This window comes from Ambystoma mexicanum, chromosome 5p (assembly GCF_040938575.1).
Source record: "Ambystoma mexicanum isolate Mex_15411 chromosome 5p, UKY_AmexF1_1, whole genome shotgun sequence".
In the NCBI taxonomy this organism is placed as follows: Eukaryota; Metazoa; Chordata; class Amphibia; order Caudata; family Ambystomatidae; genus Ambystoma; species Ambystoma mexicanum.
This window is the reverse complement of record NC_090930.1, coordinates 857,623,087-857,647,583: the sequence shown is the minus strand read 5'-3', so window position 1 is coordinate 857,647,583 and position 24,497 is coordinate 857,623,087. Positions and strand designations below refer to the sequence as shown.

General features: G+C 45.4%; 1 protein-coding gene across 5 annotated transcripts in view; it reads left to right on the top strand.

Annotated features, from left to right (window-relative positions):
* The window catches only part of YAE1 (YAE1 maturation factor of ABCE1), a 284,754-nt gene that overhangs the window by 91,508 nt on the left and 168,749 nt on the right, over positions 1–24,497 (top strand). Inside the window, exons 2-3 of one of the 5 annotated variants that reach the window (XM_069613288.1) lie at positions 2,398–2,712; positions 14,450–14,587. The exons of 2 other annotated variants lie outside the window; for them this stretch is intronic. The gene's annotated coding sequence lies outside the window, so the exon portion shown is untranslated. The remainder of the gene's footprint in view (positions 1–2,397; positions 2,713–14,449; positions 14,588–24,497) is intronic. 2 more of the 5 variants (XM_069613289.1, XM_069613290.1) reach the window with 2 other exon arrangements.

The window sequence follows — 24,497 nt, the reverse complement described above, 5'->3', positions numbered from 1 at the left end:
CGCCAGGTTAGGCATGTCCACTGTTATAATGCAAAACTGGCACTCAGAAAAAAGAACTTGAGAACAGTGGAACAGATCCAGCGTGCTGACCATGAAGAGGTCACCCATAGGGAGTTAATTGGGAAGCTCAAGCAATCATATAAAAACTAGTGCAAATCAATTAAATTCAAAATGCTTCAGAGTGATCCAAAAAAGATGATTAGGATCCTAATTGCTGCCGACGTGAGTGCATTTTGTTTGATGAATGGGTAGGACCACAATTATGCAACCTGTCAGTCGAACTCAATATCTGAACTAGACTGGATCAAGTTCTATGAGGAAAGATTTGGGATGTCTATAGTGGACCTCCCCATTGGTATTTGATCTAACCAGAGTTGTAAGGTAGAATCCCCCTCTTGACCTTGAAACCATCCAAAAACTGATCTCTAGGTGCCAACGATCAAGGTCCACTGGGCCTAACAGCCTCACAAATCATACCTTCAAGGATAATCAATGTATCTGGCCCCATCTTCTGCACCTGGAGTTTAGCAACATCCTTTCCTCAGGTGTGACCCCAATTTCTTGGAATACACCTCATGTCGTCCTGCTCTTCAAGTGTGGTAGCAGCACTGACCCATCGAATTGCTGCCCTATTTCACGTATCGATGCGGATTATAAGATCTTTTCGTCTTTCCTGCTATCGCATCTTGAGGAGTGGGCATGCATGTACTATACGTTGGACCCATTTCAGACTGGCTTCAGGAAGGGTCACTCGACCAACATTAATGGGCTCGCCCTTAAGTGCGTGCAAGAAGCGGCGTGGTTGACATCAGGGGGTTGCACGTACATGGCCTCAATTAACCTGACTGCCGCATTCGATCGGGTAGATCGAGGCAGATTGTGGAAAAAGTTGGCCAATTGGGTCCTGCCCTTGGAGCTCTTGAGGCTAATCAGTGGTGTCTACGAAAATTGTGGGGTTCGGGTCCACTTGAATCAAAGGGGTGATCTCTCGAGCAGAATTCTATCTTACCAGGGGGTTAGACAGGGCTGTACACTGGCTCCCTGGCTCTTCAACCAATATTTCTCTGACGTCGCGCTATCGCTAAAAAAAAAGGAAGGACTCCTTGCTCCTTGGCAAGGACACAATTATTTGGCTTCCATATGCTGACGACCTGTTAATTTTTGACCACACTAGGGTGGGGTTGCAAAGGTCTCTTACTAACTTTGAAGTATATGCTAAAGCCAATGGCCTAATAACTAATCCTAATAAAACTAAAAATCTTATCCTTCAGGAAAGCGAGGGCAAACACCTCAGGGTTTATTGGTAAGTTGGCCAAGACTCCCAAAATCCCCCCCCCTGAAACTTGCTAGGTCAGTGCGATACCTGGAATTACATTTTTTAGCCTACCAGGGTTCTAAGGTAATCACTGAGCCCATCATAAATGAGGCAAAATTATTGGAGGCTCAGCTAGTCCAGATCGATAGAAAGTTTGGTAAATTTTCCCTCAAACCCGCTTTGATATTTTTCGAAAGCAAAATCATTCCTAAATTAATCTATGGCCTGGAATTACTATCGGAGAAAGCTAGAGGAATATTGAACCAAATAGAGGGCCGCATTTGGAGAAGAATTTGAGGTGTCCCGAATTACTCCATTTGAACCATGAACACAGAACCAGAGGTCTGTCTACGAAGGTTATTTTGCAATTTCCTGATAGATCTTATCGAGGAACTATTCTTTGGGCCAGATGGAATGTCTTGCCTACTAGGGAAATCTTAGCAAGGAGATTGCTAATCCCGTTGGGTGAAGCCAGTTGTAGGTTCTGTTCGGCTAGCTTGGAGACTCTAAAACATCTGGTCATGGAGTGTGTTACTACAGCCACTTAGGGCAACATTTTTGGAGCCCCTTAATGTGAATTCTATTTTGTACCAGGAAGAGTGGGCATGGAATCGGTGCCTTAATATCCACACTATACAGGAGGGTCTAGCATTATCAGGATTTATTAAAAGTTTAAATTTGTAACACGTAGCTATTTTTCTTCTTACTTTAAGCTTTATTGTGTAGTGTGTATGGATTATGTTACAAGAATTTGATATGTTTTTTACCTGATTTTTTTATATTATGACTTTTTAAAAAGGACTTACTTTTTTTTCTCTGCAGGGTTATTGGAAACATGTCTGTATGGAGTATTTATTTTAACAATATTATGTTGATGATGAATTGGATCTTTTAGGTTGTAATGCTTTTGGATTTTATTATACGCCTCTTGCTGTTTTGTAAAGGTTTAAATAAATCAAATGCAAATTACAAAAATTAATAAATTAAATAATTGCGCTCCAAAACAGACATTTTAATTTTCTTTGCTACACCTTTTCCAGCAGACACTACTTCAGCATCTTGTTTTTCTGTTTTTTTAATAGTCTAACTGCGGTAAAGAAAACTCTGAGATACTCTCTCTTGTTGTTCTTTGGGAGACGGTGCTCTTGTCTTTGCAAACATCTGTGATGTGGACCCATCATTTCCTGCCTTCAATCTTTACAGCACTTGGTGTGGAATAGATGACAGTATGTGGTCTGGTGAAGCGTTCCTCTTTCCACTTTTACATTTGGATTCTTACGAACACCTGGTCACCTGGAAAAAGAGGTGCTGCTCGTGGAAAGTAGTCGTTTGGGTCACCTGATTGTCCAGATTGGGTTTTAGACCTCCTCTACAAGGATATATATTTAAGGGATTTGGTAAGTTCTTTGAGATACATATGAAATTCACCCCCAAAATAGAGCAAGAAGAGCGAGCGTCAGAGATTGTACATGACAGCGGAATTGGCGCATGCATTCTCTGCCCTGTAAGAGTCTTGTGCAGAGTTGGGTGATTATATACTCCAGGCGTATTTCTCAGCGCAGACAAAGCAAAAGGCAAGCCGTGCACTCATGACTTTTCAAGCCTTTGTGTAAGCTTGGCCGAATGAATCTTAAGAAGTCCATTCATCTTTTATACCAAACAGTTGGCTTGTGGATGGTAAACTGCATAGTTTATACCTTATGCCCAGGAGTGTTATTTCCTTTATTAAATGATTGGCAAAATGCTGGCCATTATCAGAACAAATTTCATCTGGAATCCCCCATCTCGGGAGCACCTCCCTCACAAGAAATGTAGCCCCAGAGCGGGCATCCTTGTGGGCACAGGGACCTACCTTAAACCAATGTGAAAATGGACACACAACTACAGGCAGGTACTTAAACGAAGTACATCTCTCTTGCATAATCAACATAATCGATATGCAAGCCCCGGAAGGTGCCTTCTGGTTGCAACAATGTTCCTTGTAACACTTTCAATGTGTGACCTGGCAGGTCATGCAGTTATTCACAAACTCTGTGACATACTCATGTAGATTTGGCATAAACCAGTCATCACTAGTCCCCGCAGCCACATGCTCTTTCGATGCGTGGGCAGGTTAGTGAAGCTGTTCCAATGCCACTTGTAACATTCTTATCGGCATGACAACCTTCCCTGTGCTATCATTTCGTTATCATTTGGGGTTGCATTGAAGTTTTCTGGCAATGCATCTTTTTCTTTGCTCACTTTCAGTACTACTATTGGAGGGTTTTTTCTTCTTCACAAGGGAACAGCACATGTGACCCCCCCCCCGGCACATATGCGGCTTCTTTTGCTGCTCTGTCTGCTCTTTCATTTCCCAATGAGATAACCTCTTTCCCTCCTGTATGGGCTCTGCACTTTATTAATGCTGAATCTACTGTGGTTAATAACAGTTCTAGTAGTTTACTTGGTAATCCTGCATGCTAAACAGGAGTGCCATTGCTTCTTTTATGCCCTCTCCTTTCCCATCTTGCTAACCCTGAGCTCACTGTGGAAGTAACCTAGGCCGAATCCCAAAACATATTCACTCCTTGGCCCTCTGACAAATTAAGTGCTTCAATAAAGGCCACAAGTTCTGCTGCTTGTGCTGAGTAATGGTTTGGTAGTCTTCTCTGTGAAAACACTATCAACTCCTCCCCTTAATGTAGTCCATGTTTATCCCCACCACTGCGCAACCAGAATACCTTTGCCCTGGTGTCTGGTCAATGCTGGAATGTCTGTCATTGAAAATTATACCCCCACACCCATCACTTCCTCCTTAAACCCGGGGTTACCTGTACTCCTGTCTATACATGCTATGCAGTCATGTACCTAATCCCATTCCTTTTTTTTTCTCTGTTACGAACTCTGCTGGGTTTATGGTCCTGCATCTCACTACTTCTATTGCTGGGTTGGTTGGTATTAGCTCATACCCTGAAGATCTCTGAGTTGTCAGTGTTGATTTTCTTTTTTCCAGTATTGCAAATAATGCGTGCTCCACGTACAGAACTACTGGACACCCCATAGTTATCGTGGCAGCCTTCTCAATGGCAAATGCAGCAGAAACAGGTTTCTGCTCACATGAGAAATGTCCCTGCATTACTGAATCCAGTGACCCACTGTAATATGCAAGTGGTTTGTGTCTCCATTCCCTTCTGCGTCAATACTGCTGTTATTACTTTTGCATCTGAATGTGAAAACCGGTGACATTTCTCTTTGTAATTGGGGGTTGCTAACACTGGTACATGTGCTAACTCCCGTTTTAGCTCATTTCAGCTGTCCATTTTGTGTGCTTTTGTTTTTCTGTGCTTCTTTTAGTGCTTGCAGCAATGGCCTGGTGTAGGTGGAATAGTCAAATACCCATGCACTAGAATAATTGCACAAGCCCAAAAACTGCTGCATCTCTTTCACTGTCTTTGGTCGCTGAGTTTTGTGTATGGTGTTCTTCTTCTCCCCTCTGCCGACACAATTTGACCCAAATACATTACCTCTTTTCCACACTACTGCAGTTTTCTCTGTCCATCTTGTACCCATTGTCAACTAGCAAGGTCAGTAGTGTCACTGAGTCCTTTCTGCACTTCTCTTCTATCGTGCTGCACACTGTAAGGAAGGCAGACAAAAGTGATCACAGTTCAAAACTGTTTGTTTATTGAACTTTTTCAGGGGTGTGAAAAACACCTATCTAAACCTAAATCTAGGATCAAATAATAATGTGGTCCTAGTGGAGTCTACTCAAATAAAAAGGGCCTATACTAAAATAAAACTAATGACAATCCTTAACGCTATGCTACAAAATAGTGTGGGATAATTTTCACAAAAAGAAAGGGATGTTAACAAAATGATAGTTGGGATATTAGGCCGTTGGCCTCCCTTCCCCACGTTTTTAGCACAGGATAAGGCAGGTCACTCCAGCACAGCACACTCCTGGGCTTATGTGGCACGAGTTCAGTTCCTTTCACCAACAACAGGTCCTTCTGTGCCCAAGTCTCTCTTTTATGCAAAGTCTCTTGTCTCAGAGGACCTGATGCACGATAAACAACAAAGAAATTTCCTTTCTCAATATTCATGTTGGGCGATTCACCCGGGATCCCCCTCAGCTGGGCTCTAACCCTTCTTTCTCCTTTTAGCCTCCCTCTTTTGGGCTCAGACCAACTTCAATTTTTAGGCATCCCTCAGTCGGGTTCACATTTGCCACAACAATCTTCTCGGGTGCGTTACCTTTCACAAAGGATCCCCCTTTTCCGGGCTCAGACCCCTTTTCATACAATTAGTCCCCCTCGGCCGGGCTCAGACCAATTAAATTTTTCTGATGATCGAAGACTTTCGAATGTGCACAGGATTTAACCTAACCCGCTGCAGGACCACTTCGATTTCACAGTTCAGTAACTCTTCCCCATTTGGGGGGTGGGAGGCACCAAACCGAGACCTTCGAGTGAGTACCCACGTGGTGCCGGACCACTCTATCTGGTACCTAGCATGTTTTTACATAGTTCAGTTGTATTCAAGTTCTCATGCTTCATAAATGTTGCTGCCTGCAACCTTGAGCATAACACAGTCCGGTCAGTTATGAGTTTCTCCAACTAATCGCTGTGCTGCACTCGGCATTGCTTTTCTGTCAGAGTAAAGGACAGTTCCACAGTGGCAATTGCTTCTCCCCGCCTTGGCTATCAATGCGGAAGGGTCCCGTGTACTTTTGACACACTATACACTGCTCGTCAGCTGCATTCCCAGGTCGTACGTTCCTTTTCCTTGAGGCTTCTTGAAAGTTGTGGTTCTGTGTTGAAAAGAGCAAAGGCATTTCCCTCCTTGTCATCTCCGATCTCGCCGCATTTTTCCGCTGTTTAAACTGCCATTCCCGAATTGCTGGTTCCTTGTGCGTTTTGCTTTGCCCAGAGTGTGCTTTTGTGCTCTGCTTTTATCCGTGTGGGGAGCCCCCCCCACCACACCCTCCTCCTTCTCTCCTGTCACACCTGAGGAAGTTACCATTGTTGTCCGCTCCATGAAGGTCTCTTCTAAATGGGTCTCGCCATGCTCATTCAGGACCATCAAGCATAACTTCGGCTCTTGCCCCTGCTCGTGCTGATTTCTGCAATCGCTCTTTTGTCACTGGATCCACCCCCTCCCCCCTTTAAGCACTGCCTTGTGTGCCCACTCCTGGAAAAAAACATCCTCTGACTTTACCTGCCCTGCCTGGGGAAGTTGCTTGAGAAGCTGGCCTTGCCCCAACTCAACTCTCGCACTGAACTTGTTGGTGGACTTCATGACCATCAGCCTGGATTCTGAGCATCCAGAGGCACGGAAACTGCTCTTCTGAACACCCGTGAAGAACTGCTCGCATCTCTGGACTCCAACTCCCCAGCTGTCCTAAGCCTTCTCAATCTCTCCTCTGCATTTGAGCCAGTTAACCATTCCATCCTCATACAAAGGCTCCACAATACTCTTGGTATCTCTGAACGGGCACTGGATTGGTGGTTCTCTTTTCTCACTAACCGCTTTTCCCAAGTGTTGGGAAAGATTCCCTTTTATGTTTTCCCTCCAGTTGTGAACCCCCTCAACCCCCCCCCCAACCACTTTTTGCGGTTGTCTGACAAGCCTAGCCTGACTTTTGCCAGTGGAGCACAACCTTCGGGTGTGCTCCGCTGGGTTTTCGCTCACTTTATGGGGAAACTGTCATGCCCTTAAAGACAGTCAGTACTGGGAGACTTTGTTTCCCTTAGTCCTTTCCAATGTTGCAGGTTTTCTGCAACATGTTACCAATGCACAAAGTACCTTACAATACAGTGTGCCGGGGTCTTCCTTTTGTTTCCAAAGGCCCTGGACAGCTCAAAGGATTTTTTGGTAGAAGTACAAATGTGCCTTGGACAGCAGTCATGGCAGCTGTTATTATTCATATATTTGTAACCCTTTCTTGTGGCGTATTTCGCATTTACTGCGTTCGGCCATGGACAGTGACTTGGCCCCTAAATGGCCATTCCACGCGGTCCTTTGTTCTGTCCTTTGGCCATCTTGTCTCTTTACCTTCCGCAGGTCGAGCAAACCCGGGACAGGCCTTATTTGGTCATGCAGTCTCCCGCGAAACGTCAAGCTTTCGGGGGCTTCTGCATGTCTTGTGTGTGCGCCTACAGGATGTGGGCTGGACTGTCTAGTTCCAATACACATCCTGGGTGCCAGAGAGTCTGGTGTGCTAGGAATGACTGGGACCAACGTGGTCCATGATTGGGCCACGTCTGGTGTGCCTTTTTGTGAGCAGATCTCCCATTGGGTCCTGTTTGTTTTGGCGCGAAGGAGAGTCTGGATAAGGGAAGGCTCCAAACACCCATGCCAGGTCGATCTCTTGCGTTCTCACTGAACCTAGGATGGGATCCAAGCATCCTGAAACTAAGAAGCCGAATCGAGGAACCGCTGGTGACCTGCTGGAAGGTTTGACACCCTGAGCTTGCTGTTGTCACGCAGGACCCCTCTGCCTCTGATCGAACTAAGGTCTGCAAAGGCGCTTTGACCCATTTGAATAGTGGGATCAACAATTCACGGCACCTCCACCTTAACCTGCAAGCGAGTCTTCTCGTAAGTGTTCCTGGGCCAACCAGTGAACTGAGCAGCTTGTGCAGGACATTTGCTCTGGAACTGCGCCGTCTTCAGTTAACCCTTGGGCTTTGGAGATCGTCAGCACTGGGTCGAAGGCACCCTCCGGCTGAGTTTTGTTCACCTAGGCGCCCTAGGTCTGGAATTAGCAGAGCACGCCTGAACCAGAGTGCACACGGTCACCGTGTCACCCAACCGTGGTAACTAACTTCGAGCGTGTGCTGCTGCTGTTCCCCCCCTCACTCCCTTTGCCCTGAGACATGTTGCAGTGAAATCAAGCTGATAGAGCCGAACAATTGCAGCATTTGAACCCGCAACTGAAGTGGATTCGACTGCCAAAGTTTGGTCCAGAGTGCGCTTTGGGTTGGTGAGTACTTGCAACCGTTAATGGTGGCCCCTGTCGCATCCATCAATTTTTATGCACAAGTGTCCCCTGAGGGCCACTCACCTTTCTGCAGGCAGCCTGTGCTACAGTCTTATTCCTAACTCTTGGAACCTGTTCTGCCCTCTTAGGGAGACCCTCCTCGAATAGTGGAACCTTACTCTTCACTGCCTCACCTGCATTCCTGAGCTGCTACAGCCCCTGCAAGAAACCCCGTTTTTACCCAACTGCATGATCGTGTGCTTCTGCATCGTAAAGTACATTTGAGCATAAGACTCCACTCTTCTTAGGGATTGGACTGCCTCTCAGATAGGGTTGATAAAGTGAAGGACTGCCTAAAGTATATTTGCACTATTTGCTCCATTTATCCTTACAGGTTGTGGACCCTTACTGTCTGCCATTCCTTTAGGCCAATTGTTACTGTATATATGTTTTATAATAGTGTTGTGTCAGTTTAAGTATTGCTACTGGTCTTTGATTGTGTTTTGTTTGATTTAAAAGGACTTTAATAAATGTAGATGTATTTTTGACATACATCTGACTGAGAATAATTTGAAGTGTCCTTGCTCTGTGTGTGCTCATTGTGGGCTTTCCATCACCCCTCCTGAGACCTAGTCTGACCATCTTCAATGCTACCTTGATTGGTCTGGTTTGTCCAGAAGGGTACCCTGTTCCATGAAACTAGGCTGGCCTTCTCAACCTCTGCCCACCAGGTCAGAGTTCAGAAATCATCTTAACACCAAGTCATCCTGGGCCCCTTCTCTCCTACTTCCATCTCCACCTGTGGTGTCCCCAAGGGCTCTATATTCTCCCTGTGGCTCTTTAACATGTACCTTGCACGACTCCTCTCCTCTTTTCTTCCAACTTCCAGGGTTATGCAGACAGCACACAGCTCTTCTTCAGACTCCCTGCTGACCCTCCATCATCCCTGACTGCCTAGCTGCCTACCAGCCTGGTGCGCCTCCAATGATCTCTGCCTCAACGCCTGTAAAACTGAGATCCTTCCCATTGGGACCCCTGCCCCATCCTGCTTCCCCTCACTCTGGCCTTCCTCCTTGGGCTCCCCCCCACCCGCGCCTTCAACTGAAACCAGAAACCTTGGAGTCCTCTTAGACTCCTCTCTCCTTCCTTCCTCACACTCAGGAAATTGCCAAGAAGTCCAACTATCAGCTCTTCCTTCTCAAAGGAATATTACCTTTTCTCAATGTGACTCAAGCCCTGGTTCTCTCTAGACTTGACTACTGTAACAGCCTCTGCCTGAATCTTCCTTCTTCCACTCTGCGACCCCTCCAGCTTATCCAGATTAGGGCAGCAAGACTTCTCCTTGGCCTTAAGCCCAGGGACTGCATCTCTTCTGCACTAAAACGTCTGCAATGGTTCAAGGTTGCTGCACGGATTAAATTCAAATCCCTCTGCATCATCCACAAGGCTGTATGGGCCCAGGGACCACACTATCTTCAACTCTGTCACAGAATACTCTCCCTCTGGACCACTTCGTTCCTCTGGCACCAACTCCTTGTTCAAAGCGGTTTGCTAAACAGAGGACATGGGGTCGCTGACTTTCCTCTGCAGGTTCCCTCTTTTGGCATAGCATCCCCCCCCCCTGCGCCTTTAGCAGGATCTTCTCAAATTCTGGAAGGTCAAGACTTTCCACTTTCTTCCTCCTTCCCTCCTGCTCTCCTGCTAATCCCACAGTTGCTGAATCAGTGTCCTTGGCCCCTATGCATCCTCAGGGCCTTGACCTCCCACACCTTCTATCCACAGCACTTGCATTTCACACCCTCCGCTCTGGAGGCTTGCACTTACACCTCCTCGGCCCAGGCCGTGTAGAACTCAACATTCCTAGCACTTCGTCTATGGCTCCCCCACGAGTCCGGACCCACCAGCACTTACCCCCTCTTCCCTTTTCTTTTCTGCACTTGCACATTCTGAATACTCGCAAGGCATAGTAAGTTTGTCAATTCCCCCCCCCCTGCGCAGAGATACGTATGTTGTAATGTATTTCCCACCCTCGCTCCCTTCCTGCCCTGTGGGCGCTCTGAAACAGTATTTTCTTATCGTATAAGCACCTAAAGAAAATAATAATAAATCCGTGTGACAATAAATAAGTGTGACGGAAGTCGGGTGTGTGTAATTATCCTTAATAGCCTGACTCTGCCTGGCCCCTGTGTTGGGACATTTCAGGTACACGGCTCTGGTGTTAGTCCGTGATCACTCATGATGAACTGTCAGTGAGAAAGTGCAAAAGTGGGCGGGGGGGATTGAGTTCCTAGGTATCCCCAGCCTTGGGCATTCGTTTCCCATGTGGGTCTACCGTCCCCAAGCCCAGCGGCAGTCCCAAGGAGACCCGGCAGGGGCTGCATCCGTTCCCAGCGGGAGAAGTTGTAACGCAGGCCAGCCACAGTTCCAGGATGGTGGGGAGTGATGTCCCTGGCCTTGGGCGCTGTCTCCATGTGGGTTGACCATCCCAAAGTCCAGCGGCAGTTCCGGGGAGCCCCGGCAGGATCCCCATTCCTCCCCGGAGGTGACATCTGTAATGCAGCACAGCCAGAAGTGCAGCCTGGGCTTGCGGAAGGTCAACCCACATGGGTGACGGCCGCTCCCAGGAAAACACCAATGTTCGGCTGGCATGGGTGGCAATTTGTGGCCTGACCCTGCATGTGTCCCAGCCCTCCTCAGATGGCCCACTCCCACCCACACCACCAACAATCCAGCCCCAGTCCCACCCACCCCGCTGACAATGGGCCCTAACTGTAGAATAATAAAAAACATAAATGAAACAAAAAACATGTGTTACCTATGGTCAGACCAGCAAAAACAAATCATAACGATTGCGCTCTGATCCCAGCCCCCCTTTCAAGCAATCCCTGGGGGTCTACTGATTCTCCCCCTCACTCCCCTCCTCCCAGCACCCCAGGTAAAAACACATGTGCCCCTTCCTAGATTTCTGGCCCCATCTGCCCCCAGGGAGGGCTACATGAGAGGCCCTACCCATCAAGTTGGGGTGGGCAGGGGGGGCCACCCCCCTTTTCATGACATCAGTTGCTGGTGGTTTAGGGGTGCCCTCCAGCAAGCCTACTTTTGTTTTTTGCCCATTTTGCACATTAGTGGGCCCATCTGCCCCTAGGGTGGCCAAAACGTACTGCCCCATGCTTTGGGGGAAGCCCTGTGTCAACTCTTCTGGTGGCCCTCTCTCCCCCCCAAATGGATGGGGGGAGCATCTCATGTATCCCTCATGAGATGCCCCCCCATCCACTTGGGCTGCGGGGGGAGAGGTACACCCCCCTTTGCATTACAACAAAATCACTGGTGGTTTAGGGTGCCCCCAGCTCCCCCTAAAAGCAAGCCTAATTTTATTTCTTTGTTTTACCACTTACCTAGGGGCAGATGGGCACATTACTGTGCCCATCTGCCCCCAGGGTGGCCAAAACCTACTGCCCCATCCTTTGGGGCCTGTCCCAAGTTTTCTGATGGCCCTCTTCTCTCCCTTCCCCCGCCAACACCCTTAAACGGATAGGGGGGGCATCTCATGTAGCCCTCCCTGGAGGCAGATGGGGCCAGAAATCTGCCCCCAGGGAGGGTTACATGAGATGCCACCCCATCCACTTGGAGTGAGGGGGGAGAGGGATACCCCCTTTCATGACATAAATGACTGATGGTTTAGGGTGGAACATAGGGGCAGAAATCTGCCCCCAAGGAGGGCTGCATGAGATTCTCCCCTCCATTGTGGGGGGAGGAGGGGAGAGATGGCCACCCCCTTTCCATTACAAAATTAGCTGGTTTTTGTTTTGCCACTTGTGCCCATCTGCCCCATCCATTGGGATGGCAGTCCCAAGATTGCTGGTGCCCCCACCTCAAATGGATGGGGGGGGCAACTCATGTACCCCTTCCTAGGGGCAGAAATCTGCCCCCAGGGAGGGCTAGATGAGATGCCCCCATGCACTGGGGGGGGGCCCTTTTCAATACATAACTCAATTGTGGTTTAGTGCCCCCCCACACTAATACCCCCATCAAAACCGTGCACAAACTTGTTTTTGTTTTGCCACTTCCCTTGGGGCGAATGGGCACATTAGTGTGCGCCCCTTGGGTGGGCAAAACGTGCTCCCACATGCTTTGGTGGGGTAGGGGGGCGACGGCCGCTTACATAGTGACTGGCCATCTCGCCTCCACCTCGAAAACCGATCCTTGGTGGTCTAGTGGCATTGTTGGATGCGGATCAAGCTATTCGCGCCCAGCAGTGCTTCAAGGAAGGTGTCGTTGGAAAGGGTCGAGCGTCTCCCCTTTCCAACGACACCTCTCTCGATCAAAATGACAAATAAATGCCTGAGATCGAGGGAGGGAAAGGGGAAAACTACCTTCTCCTTCACCGCGGCAGCCGAAAATGGCTGCCACAGTGAAATTTACTTCCAGTTTCACGTCGGCACGCATTATGCTCTGCAGGGATTGCACAAAGTGCAGTGCCAAAAAAGGACGAGATACCTTGTCCTTGTCACTTAAGGGGTTAATAGGTCCCTCCCCAGAATATTGATGGGAGCGTCTTTTGAATACGGTAATGGTGCTACAATGTGCAGTGTCCCTATTGTCAGGGGTAAATCTTTTGTCAGATCTTTTTCAAAATTGTCCCCGAAAAGCCTTGTGTGTCCAAACCTTTGTTAGATAATTGAAATCCTTCTTCCTTAATGCATGATCTTGTTGCTCCACTATCTAGAAAAAGAACATTTTCTCTGTCCTATCTGAACTGCTCCCTCTGGCTCCTCCCCAGGGTCTTCATTTACTGCTAGAACAGAACACACTTGCGCTCCCTGTGGGCACCCCTATTGGGAGAATATTTTCTCTGATGTTGTAAATGGGCCATTGTGTCACTCGTGTGTATTGGGTAAGGTGGGATAATGGCATCCTATTGGATGGATGCATGCACCACTTAATCAAATGTTCAGGAAATTGCCTCAATATCGCGACAAGCTAACAAGATAACCAAGTACCATTTTGAGTACCATTTTGAATGAGTACATGACACAGTGGGTAAGTGTTATAAGGAATGGCCCAGTGCTCTCATCTTAGATTTGGGTTTAGATTAGGCGTTTATCTTGCCCATTTTACAGTTTAACCCTTGAACTGTGATCACTTGTCTGTCTTAATTTGATGCCATGCCTTCCTTCGAGGGTTCACCTTGGTAAACTCATCAAAAAATTACAAAAGTAGTCAACAAGTAGTGTGTGCTGGTGCATGAAGTAACAAAGTTTTATTCAGGGCCCAGACGCATCTGGGACAGCAAATTGAAACCGAACGCGGCAACAGAACTGCATGAAAAGGTGCCTTCCATGAAACGCCCCCAAACCTAGACTTTTTATAAGATACAAAATAATTGATACTTGAAACACTTGTGTACGAGCGCGATAGAAATAAAATATCAATCAAAAAACCAAAACATGAGAATCTCCCCACACAAAGCTGATTGGAGTTCACACTTTGAACCCTTTTAGAAAAGCATACATTACGTTCAGTGATTGGGTCCATGAGCCTTCCAACACCACCGTCTATTGCAGTATGTGACATCACAATCCACCCCCAGTTCCCACAACAGTTAATTCATTGAAACATTTGAGACGACCAGCGGAACCTTTTAATCAACTGACCTGGTCGCCTCATGCTGGTTCACACGAGAAGTGCTTTCCACCATGCCACTGCCAGAGCCTTGAGCCACGGACGCACAGTTATACAAATGTTGTATATCGGGGACACTTTAACCTTTTTCCCAAAAACTGTACGTTGGGGCAGTTTGAAACCACTGTGGGTCCCTTTGGCTCCATTAGAAAATCGTATTTTACAAACTATTTTTTAATTCTAAAATGGTCATTCTTTCATTATTGACTGGCAGAGCCTGTGAGCTCTAATCACTGACCTCGAAAAATATCAACCAGTGTACACTTCTTTTAACACTAGCCTGGGATCATAGACTCTGCACTAAGCCTCCAGCCAAGACAACTTTTTCCACACACAAAATGCTAACACGCGTTTTCTGCAAAAACAAGCTTTGTTTAAGGCCCATTTGCTGCCTTTCGTCCTACCACTAAGTTTTTAATTATACTTGCCTTGCTTTTGTATTTGAGGATTAGTTTTATTATGAATATTTCTCAAACATCCCTTTTTTACAGGGCTATTCTCGCAACTGAAAAGTGCGTTCCTTTATACTGCGCTGAACCTGCATCTTCATTACAGAAGTTTCGCCGTACGCAAGGCTGAAACTGATCAAATACGTGCATAGTGAGTGTACATGGCACCGGCACGCATCAGTAAGTTTGATCCCGGCGGCGTCTCCCAAATGTGCTGCCCCATCGGCTACTTTTTTGCATATGATATTGGAATGTCGACATGACAAGAAGTTGCTGTCTGGCTGGGAACTGGAGCATAGCCCCATGGTGTGTATACCTGGTAGCAGGGGTGGACTGGGAAACAAAAGAGGCCCTGGAAATAATGTTCAATGTGGCCCCATGTTACACATTTTCAGCAATCGCAACCCTTTTCTTATGAGAACATTTGTAAATACTACACAAAAGAGGCCCAAGGCTCAGAGGCCTACCGGGAAATCTCCCGAGTTCCCTGTAGCCCAGTCCACCCGTGCTTGGTAGAAATCCAAGGCGGAAGAATGGGAAAGTCAATTGGAAGTTCATTGCACTTGGGCAGATTTTGTTTAAGCAGAGGATTGCAATGCAACCCCCTGCTCTTGCAGACTGGCAGTGCGACTTGCCAAGATGGACGTCTTCAGAGAGACATACGGAGAGTGGTTAGAGCAGGAGCTGACCGCTTGTGTTCGAGATGGGATGAGTTTCTAGATCAGCTCAACTACCATTCTTAATTTAAGACCACCATGAATGTGTTTTGAGAGTTTGGAGAGGATAGGAGGGCAGTGGGGTCCTTTTGGGGGGACTATGAAGTAAGAAATGTGGACGCTTGTAATGCTGTAGTACAGGGTGGGTGGTTTAGTTCGACTGGTCTCTTTGATGTAGGCAAGTTGGGATATGATCAGGTCGCTGCCCGCCATGTATGCACTTTACTTGTGATGAGCTTTTTACCAGCTATGTATGCTAATATAATTGACTCACCAGTTCTGGTTGTAATACAGTTGTTTTTTGTTTATTTTTTTATAAAGAATTGAAATTAAATAAAGGGATGCAACCAAAAAAATTCATGTTTTTGGAAAATTGCTACGTGAGTAAATCCCTTTCTAAATATAATCTGTTTCAAGGGGCAAAGTTTCTGATAAAACAATCTTGGTATTGCATAGAACTGTTATGATATAAAGCCATTTTAGAGTATTTGTTAAACATATTCTTCAGCAATGAGGAAAGGTGATGATAAAAAAAAACACTTAACATGTTGCACCAAGTTTGCTACATAATTTGTTTTCCTGAACAACAGCTGTTATTTATTTGCAAAATCCGATGCCCAGGTCTTTTACTGCCCTATGCCAGGATTGATTTTTCAATCCAACATTTGCTCACTTGCAAACCTGTATTCTCAAGCACATACACTTGTGGCAATTTGCGGACTTTGGCATGTTCACACTAGATACTTCTCGAATGTGCAGCGTGAGTGGGGACAGACCGCAATGCGTAGCTGATATGACATGTACTGTATAGTTTTGTTACCATTAGCTTAGCTTTACAATCGCTCATTGTGAAGGTTAAAACTTGGAATCTCTAAGTATAGGTTGTATGAACCATTCAGATATGACCAAAATAACAGTGCTGTTGGCTGACGGATGCCAGGCTTATGCGTAGGTGCTAGAAGAAATTGAAAAGCGCAGAGAGGAATTTGAATCGGGCATTTGTTATTTGGAGAACATAAAACTGTTCTAATGAATGTTGTTCATGCTAGTAGCCAAAATATATGCACGAGAAGCTGTTATGTTGGGCAATTTAAATATAAGAAGGAATGCTTTAAAATACCAATGCAAGTCTCTAGGATTTATTCAAAACACATTTGTTCCTCCACAGGCTAAATTTAAACAGTTTTAGGGAAAATCAAAATGCGTACTTTATACATATGGTCAATGGCATGATTTCTAGTTGGGATGCTAAATATACATACTGAATTTTTATTTAAACAAAGTGGATGCAAAGTAACAATCGTACAAATTAAATTGCATTGTTGAACACCTCCCAATAAATATAAACAAGTTATATATCATATTGATATAAAGAATTTAATACATTTGAAAAAAGTTGAGATCATCACAAGAACAAATACAATTTTACGGAAAGCAAAACAAATGTCATATTGCATCAGAATATAAAATGTGGTACACAAGCACTAACCTCTTTTGGAATAAAACGCAAGAAATGAGTATGTACAAGTTACTACTCAAGTGTACTAGTTGTAATGCATTGCCCCATCACTTTGTGGCAGCGTTTAGACCACAAAATTGACAGAAATGGGCAATGAAAGGAATTAGATAAATCACTTTTAGCAAACGTGTTCAACAAACATGAATTACCTTAGACCGCTTTCAAGCTAACTATTTGGACGTGACTATCAAATGAGACCTCCTGTAAGAGAAGTAATAAAAAAATTAGCTGGTCAGCAATTTTTACCATATTAATGTGACTGAGGGAGCTGGCCAAAGTAGTGGTCGCCTCTTACCTCTTATGCTGAAGTGCACCACCCTACATCATCCAAAACAGTAGCCGAAGGCAGAACAAAAATACATGAACTCTCAATCTGCAAAGTGGTGGTACGGCTTGTGGGTCTAGCGAATGCAAGGGGTATTGCTCAATTTACTGACATATAGCTTCCGGTGAATGTTCTTGGAGTATGCATTCACATCTTTGACTCATGATTAAGCTTGTCATTCAGCTTTAGGAGAAGAAAGAACGCCCATATTCTAACTAATTATTGGCGAAGGCATAGACATTGCATTCATCTAAGAGATTAGGTTGATGCACAAAAATAGAAACATACTTAAGCACAGGCTGTTCTCCTCTTAGATTGTCTTCAGCATCAAATTAGACTGTCGGGTTGCCATACTATGCCACAGGGAGTCCATGTTTGATGTGGTGGAAACACTATTAGACCCCATAGGGCGTTATGGTTTGGCATCCCGAAAATTAGGTCAAAGGGTAATGAGAATGGCCTCGTTTTATGCTCCTAATTTTGCAAGGGAAGAATTAATTATTTTTAGAGTTCTTACTAAACCTCTCCCACTTCCACTTTGTTAAAAGTGAACTTCTCCTGGTTGGTGATTTAGATGTCTTTATGGCTAAAACTGGATCACTCGTTAGGAATGCAGGCACAAGTAAAGAAAACTTTGGGAGCACTGAAAAAGGAATTAGCAAACCTAGGTATCTTTGACACCTGGAGCACATTACAAGACAGACCATGCCTTCTCCCATGTATCCAAATTATGTGGCAGAATTCACTATTTTATCATCAGATATTTTGTAGTTGCTTCTGATGAGGTAGTCATGGGAAATAGTACTCTGCGTTGCCATTGCTCAATTAAGCTAACAATGAGCCGTAAAACCCCTTACGCTACAGGATGAGTATGGGCTCTCCCGAGTCATCTTTTGGGGGTCCCATAATTTGTAAAGAGGCACAGATCACATTTAAAAAGCTTTTTGCTTCCAATGACCCAAGCTAAACCGTAACTGGAGCATGTTCAAGGCAGTGATCGGGGAAGAGATTCTGGCAGACCATGGACAGTGGAACTAGACTGAGTAACCTCTGATCTACGCCTCTTAGAAACAAAGCACAATCAGATGGACTCTGCTAAAGCTCTATGAAAAATAATATCAATTAGAGGCTAAATAAACACATTTGCTTGTAATAAAGCCGAAAGGGCTCAGGTGAATTTAAGGTGCTTATTTGTTTTAAAATGAACAATAAAGCTGATCACCTCCTAGCACATTCCTTGAAAGCAAAAACCAATCTGGCATGTATACAAACCTTGTAAAATAGAAACTGGAGCACAAACCTCATGATGAAATATCTAAAATGAAAGCCCTTCATGATTGCTTTATAGCATTCTGTTCAGCAGATGAAACATGTTCACGATGTACACCTGAGGCGTCCCTCCTGCAGATATCTCCAAAACAACACTTCAGAGCTCCACTTCTTCTCTAGAGGTCCGCTTAATTGGCCTTTGACAGTATGAGGTGTACCTCGATTTAAAGTCAATTTTACAAAATCAGAACTTTCCGAATTACTAATCTCGCGGGGCATTTAAATGGAATTGGAGAACTTGCTCCCGTTTCAATGGGCAAGAAACGTGGCTCACTACTTAGCAGTAAATTGCATGCTTAACATTTTAGACTTTTATATGAGGCCAACTACAGTGCTCTAGTCTAATGGCCAAAATTCGGAAAAAACATAGCTAGTTGGAGGACATTTACTATATCCTGATTTGGAAGAATCTATGCCATCAAAATTAATGTCACCCTGCCTCCTTTATTTCCCACAATACCCTCTCCCACATGGAATTCGCAAAAACTACAGAGATATAATGCACTTTGTATGTGGGGAGAGATTTATTTATTTCTTATTTAAAGGCCAGAATTTACAAAAAGTTAGATTGCCCCAACTTGCATATATATCAGACCGTTCAATTATGATTAGGCAGGAAATGGTGCAAGATTGATTCCACTAATCAGTGGTGGCATATGGATACAGCAGTTAGTGGGACACTATTATTGAGAGTTCTCTGGCTACCAAAGCAGACACAACCCAGCTCCCTGTACTTAAACTCAGTCATTAATTCAGTATTCGAAGTGAGGGACAAACTGGCAGTCTCCTGTGTACTCACAACGTTCATGTGACAGTCATAACCGATAAATGAAAACCCAGACTTTATGCCTGCCTTGCAGCCCTTTAGCTATTCGGAAATGAAAAAATTAAATATTTTCAAATTGACAAATGATAATCAACTTTGCACAAGTCTGAGCGGCTACAATATTTTAAAGTAAGACATTGGGTCATGCAAAAGTCAGTCAATTAGGGAAGCTGCTACACGCCAACGATAATATTGGAGAAATTCACTGAAATAATGACAAAAGACAATTATCAGATTCTGTTCACATCCCGTGCTAATGTACTAGGGGCCTATATGAAATCCTAGCACAAAGATCTACTAAGACACTTTTCGTATAGACACTGGAATTGTATCTGGATGAGGTCAAAAGGTCCAAGAATTGTCAGAGATTACAAACTATAAAGGTAGTAACCCGCACTCTTCAGTGAGCCCATGTCGGGCTTCTGGATCTTTACTGCACATGTGGTGAGAATGCCCTAAAAGAGAATGACTTTGTCGTACAGTAATGAACATTCATGGCAGAGGCTTTTCATTGGGATCCAGGAACGGTTATCCTTGGCCATATACTGCGACTGGTCTGTCCACTGCATGGTTAAAGGAAACATTCTAACAACGATGCTCATAGCGGCTGTTCTATATGGTTGAGTAAAGGCACAAAACGCCCCTAGCGATGGGTAGCAATAGACGAGCAATCAAGGCTTAAGCTTTCAGGAGGTGGTGCAGGCTGGTTCTTAAGTACAGCAGTCCCCAAGCCCCACAAAGGAATGTCCACACACTATGTTAGGTGATAAAACAACTTCTTTATATAAAATAATGTTCAGTAATATACATACATTTAAATAATAACACTTTGTACTTTGGCAATACTTATTCAAATAATGGCAAATATATACACTCTGTGGTACCACACAATACTTAAATTCAGTAATAAATGCACCAACTGCAGACAAATTTAAATAGACCTCACTTAAGAATTAACATGCTTATCAGCATAGACCAGGAAAGAAAGGCAGGTTAGTTATGAACTGTGGCAGAATGCTTTCTTTAGACTAGATAAACCATTCTGTGTGAGGATCTCCCCCGCCCCCCCCCCCAACCTGGGCAACCTGTAATGGAACTGTTGGGGAGTAACTTATCTTGTCTTTTACAGCCCAGTCCAATAAGGGTCAATAACCCTTTACTTTCTTCTTAAAGGTTCTACCACCCCAAAGTACTTCAGAGGCCACAGGAGAACAGGATCCAAGATGAATCCGGACCCTTGGACGATTCCAGAGGCTAGAAGATGCTCTTCCTCCTCACAGTACCTTTGGTGCCTTGGCAGGCAAAGTGGCAGAGTTTCTCGGTTTCACTCAACGATTCCCTCTGAAGATGCACCCCGACCACCCCCTTTGGAAGGAGCCACTGGGATGCTGAATCCACAAGAAAAATTGAACCAAAGTCTCCCTGATGCGCCGAAGTTTTACGCTTTGCAGTGCTCTCCTTTGGTCGATGATTTCTCTGACTGTAGGAGTCCTGTGACTAAACTTACTGGGGGCTCCTTAAAAGCTTGGCAGATGCAAGTAAGACCTCGGATGACTTATGGTGGTGACGTGTGCATAGATCACTTTTGGTGTTGGGATTCGGATTTATGCGGTTGTTAGACTTTCGGTTCTTTGGTTCTGAAGCCGTAGCACGAACCTCTAGACGGCTTCTGGCGACCTGGACTCCACGCGGGACCTCGGGATGTCTTGTTACTTTCTGGTGGTGGAAACCCACCGGCGGACCTTCCTCTGCCCTCCGCAGCTCTGGACTCCCTCTGGCGGGAAGAAGTGGTCGCTGAAGATGGCAAGGATGTCCTTTGAAATATTCTTGGGCTGTTTGGAACTTTTGCAGCTCCGGTGTCCAGCAGCACTATGCCAGGGTACTCCCTCTACTGGGTGGTAGACTGCAACGGCTTCAAGCGGTCACCTCTGGACCCTGGGTGACACCAATGGCTTACTTTGACTCTAGATATCCGGGCAACCTTCAGGACTCACGAAGACCCCTTTTCCAAATGCAGGCACACAGGACTGGCTTCCAGGGCACTTCGGAAGAAGAGCAGCAGTTTGCACGATGGTCCCTTGTAGCTTGGGGATCAGTCCTTGGAAGAACACAGCAACTTTTGGATTACACGAAGAAAGTGCAGCAGCAGACTTCTCCTCCAGCTGGGCTTCAAGGAACAGCTTCTTCTTGATTCCGCTTTGACTTCAGCTTCTGAACAAATTGGTAAGTGATAGGTCCCCAGATATACATATCTGATCGCCATTCACTCTAGCTGAGCCAGGCTCAGTCAACCAATCATGCAGAAGGGCATTTATTCATTCATGGAGGCAGGCATCCAATCAGGCTCACAGGCATTCAGGCTATTCACTCTGCCCAGATTCCCATAACAATGTGGATTGGGGCAAGCACCCAGCCTTTCAGCACACTACACTGCATTCATGTCAGTTTCAGTCAGGGCCGTCTCAGTCATTGTGTCACACACAGAAACCAGACACCCACAACATAGAATGTGTGTTCACTTCAGACTCCATTCACACAGGTCCCACCCCAAGGGTGTACCCACAACACACAGCCCCTGGCAGGACTCCAGTCAGTCTGACAGGAGGCAGCCCCTCAGCCATGTATGGTATTTCCACCCAACAGCCAGTGAGGAGGAAGGCACAGAGTCTGGGCTTGCCAGGACTTTGGGAAACAAGGCAAAAGGCAATACAAACCAAGAGACCACAGTGGCCATCTTGTTCTATATCGGGAATCCATTGATTCCTATGGTAGGGCCTGGGTGTCCCAAAAATTGAGGACTCTCGGAACCACTGCCAAGTCAGCATGTAGCTGCCACAAGCTCATACCCTGCTCTGTGGACATCACACAGATGCCCCAAAACACACCCAAGAGGTACAAGTGTCTACCTCCACCCAGGAGTGCCACAAGGGTATCCCATGGGTGTTATTCGCCAAAAGGAAAACATGAAGAACTGCACTGCTATAGGTCCAGGCTGGACCACAGTGGCAGGAAACAGAGAAAACACACAAAGAGAAGTGGTAAGACAAGGACTAGGAGGCCCTGTCCCTCCCATAAGGCATTTACAGCATCCCAGCGGCCAAGTTGGTTCTAGGGACGATGCGGAGGAAACCTGATGGGCCACATTTTAATTTTTAATGGCAAAAACATTGGCGCAGTTTGACAAACTCTATTGTCCCTTTTGGTCCTAGAGTTTAGGGAATGTAGATGCCTGCCTAGTTTACAGGCGCTTAAACTATTTGGTTTGTACAATATATCGGTGTGGGGGAGATCTTGCTGAAGTGAGTCATCGGGCATTTGAAAAGTCTGTCCATTGTTAAATGTTGTCATGTTCATGTTTGTCTTGTCTCTGTTTAATAAACTCCTTGAAGTGTGAGGTCAGATGTTGCTCTGTTATTAGAGAGTACATTTATATTTACAGGTATAACAAAGTTGTGAGTTGGGGGTGGGCACGGGTGGTGTAACTTATGAGGGGGTGAACTGGGATAGTGCGTGTTTTTTTTTTTTTTTTTTTTTTTTTTTTTGTTATGGCCGGCTTGTCGCTTGCAACTAGTTTGACCCCTGTGTGAAGGATTAGAGGTTGAAAGTAGGGATGTCACGGTATTGATTTTTCACCAGTATGATAACCTACTAGCAAGGTGATGGTATACTGCAAGCATTGAAAATTCCTCTTAAGGTAGCAACATTTTGGTAAAAACAGCTCTACAAGGTCAGATTCTTTCAGAAACGCAGACCACTAAGTTAATGCTAGGTTCCGTTTACTTTAATTTGCTTTAACTGTAATGAATAAGTACTGTTACAAACAAGAATGCTTATTCTGTAGTCTCAAATTTAAAAACCCAATATATGTTAAATACTGTTATGTGGCATTGGATTCCTGTTCCGGGACCAATCCATTTTTAGGGCTACATCTTTTACATTAATGTTAAATGTAGCAACTATTTACTCATTACAATTGATTATTAAGTGGCAATTAGAATGCCTCTTTACCAGCGATGATCAAACTCACACCCCACTGAAACATTATTGGCATAGCTTCTTTTCCCTGTCCTTGTACTACAACTTTGTTGCACTATAAATAACAGACATTGGGCCTTATTAAAAGCCTGGTGCTCTAGAAATAAGGGTGCCGGTAGCAGCATACTGGCAATGGCATCCTTTCCGGACTGCCAGGCTAAAAGTATGCCTGCAGGGGCCGTTGCTCCGGGCAGGTCTGACCTGCCTGGGGCACTTGCACTTGCTGGCATGGTTTTCACAGAAGCACCGGTGGTGCAGCCGTGTCCCCATTCCCGTGGAGTCCTATAGGACTTCACGGGAATGGGGACTTCCACTTTCCGCCGCTTGACATCCCGGTCCGCTCGGACTTGTGATGTCCCAGTGGCACTGGGATATCAGGGGGCTGAACAGTGTTTCGAGTTCGACGGCAACCTGCCGATAGTACCGGAGGGGTGGGAGGGTTACCACAAAACTTGTGATGAGGACCATTGGCTCCTACTTGGCATTGGTGCTTGCCTCCTACTCATAAACCTAAGACCACGAATATATTGGAGCTCATTTTTTTATTAAAACAGAAATTGCCGGAGGGGGCAGCTTACATTGGCACTTATGTGCAAATGAGTCCCCTCTGGGCAATTTTCATGCAAATGAGAAGTGTAGATACAGCGGAAGCCTCTTCAATCTTCTCTGGTTGCACTCGGGAGTGCAAATATAGTAAACGCTGCCCGTCATGTACGAAAACAGGCTGCGTTTTCAATGATTTCCTATGAAAACCACCTGCTTGCAAAAAGCATGAGGTTCCATAGGAAATAATTGGTTTTATGCCACCATGAAAATCTCATACTGAGGACTCCTGCTACACCCCCCACCGTCTGCCATTAAAAACAATGACAATCCCCCTGAGCATAAATGTAGGTGTTGAAGACCGGAGTAACGGTGTTACGCCTGTCTTCAACCCCTACATTTACTCCAACGACATTGAGCATCTTGCAGCTCTTTTTTAATCTGCGACTTGTTGCAGTTAAGAAATATGCAACCACCCATCCTGCTGCTATCCTATCACCTTTATGTAAAATGCAGCACCAAGTAACACATGTTGTTAGAAGTTTAAGCTTGAGGTCTGAGAGGTATTGTACTCCTGCCTAGATCAACTATTACATTTGGACTATGCGTGTTTTTGAAGGCTTGCTCCACTTTACATTGTATGTTTACTTGACCTTATGTTCCATGTCAAACTTGTTTCAAGCGGTATCATTCCGGGTGCAACATTTGCACTTGCCACCAGCCATTAGCTAATGATATTTGACTTTTTACAAATACATGGTGTGCTGTGTTTGTCTGTATAGCATTGAGGTGGTGAG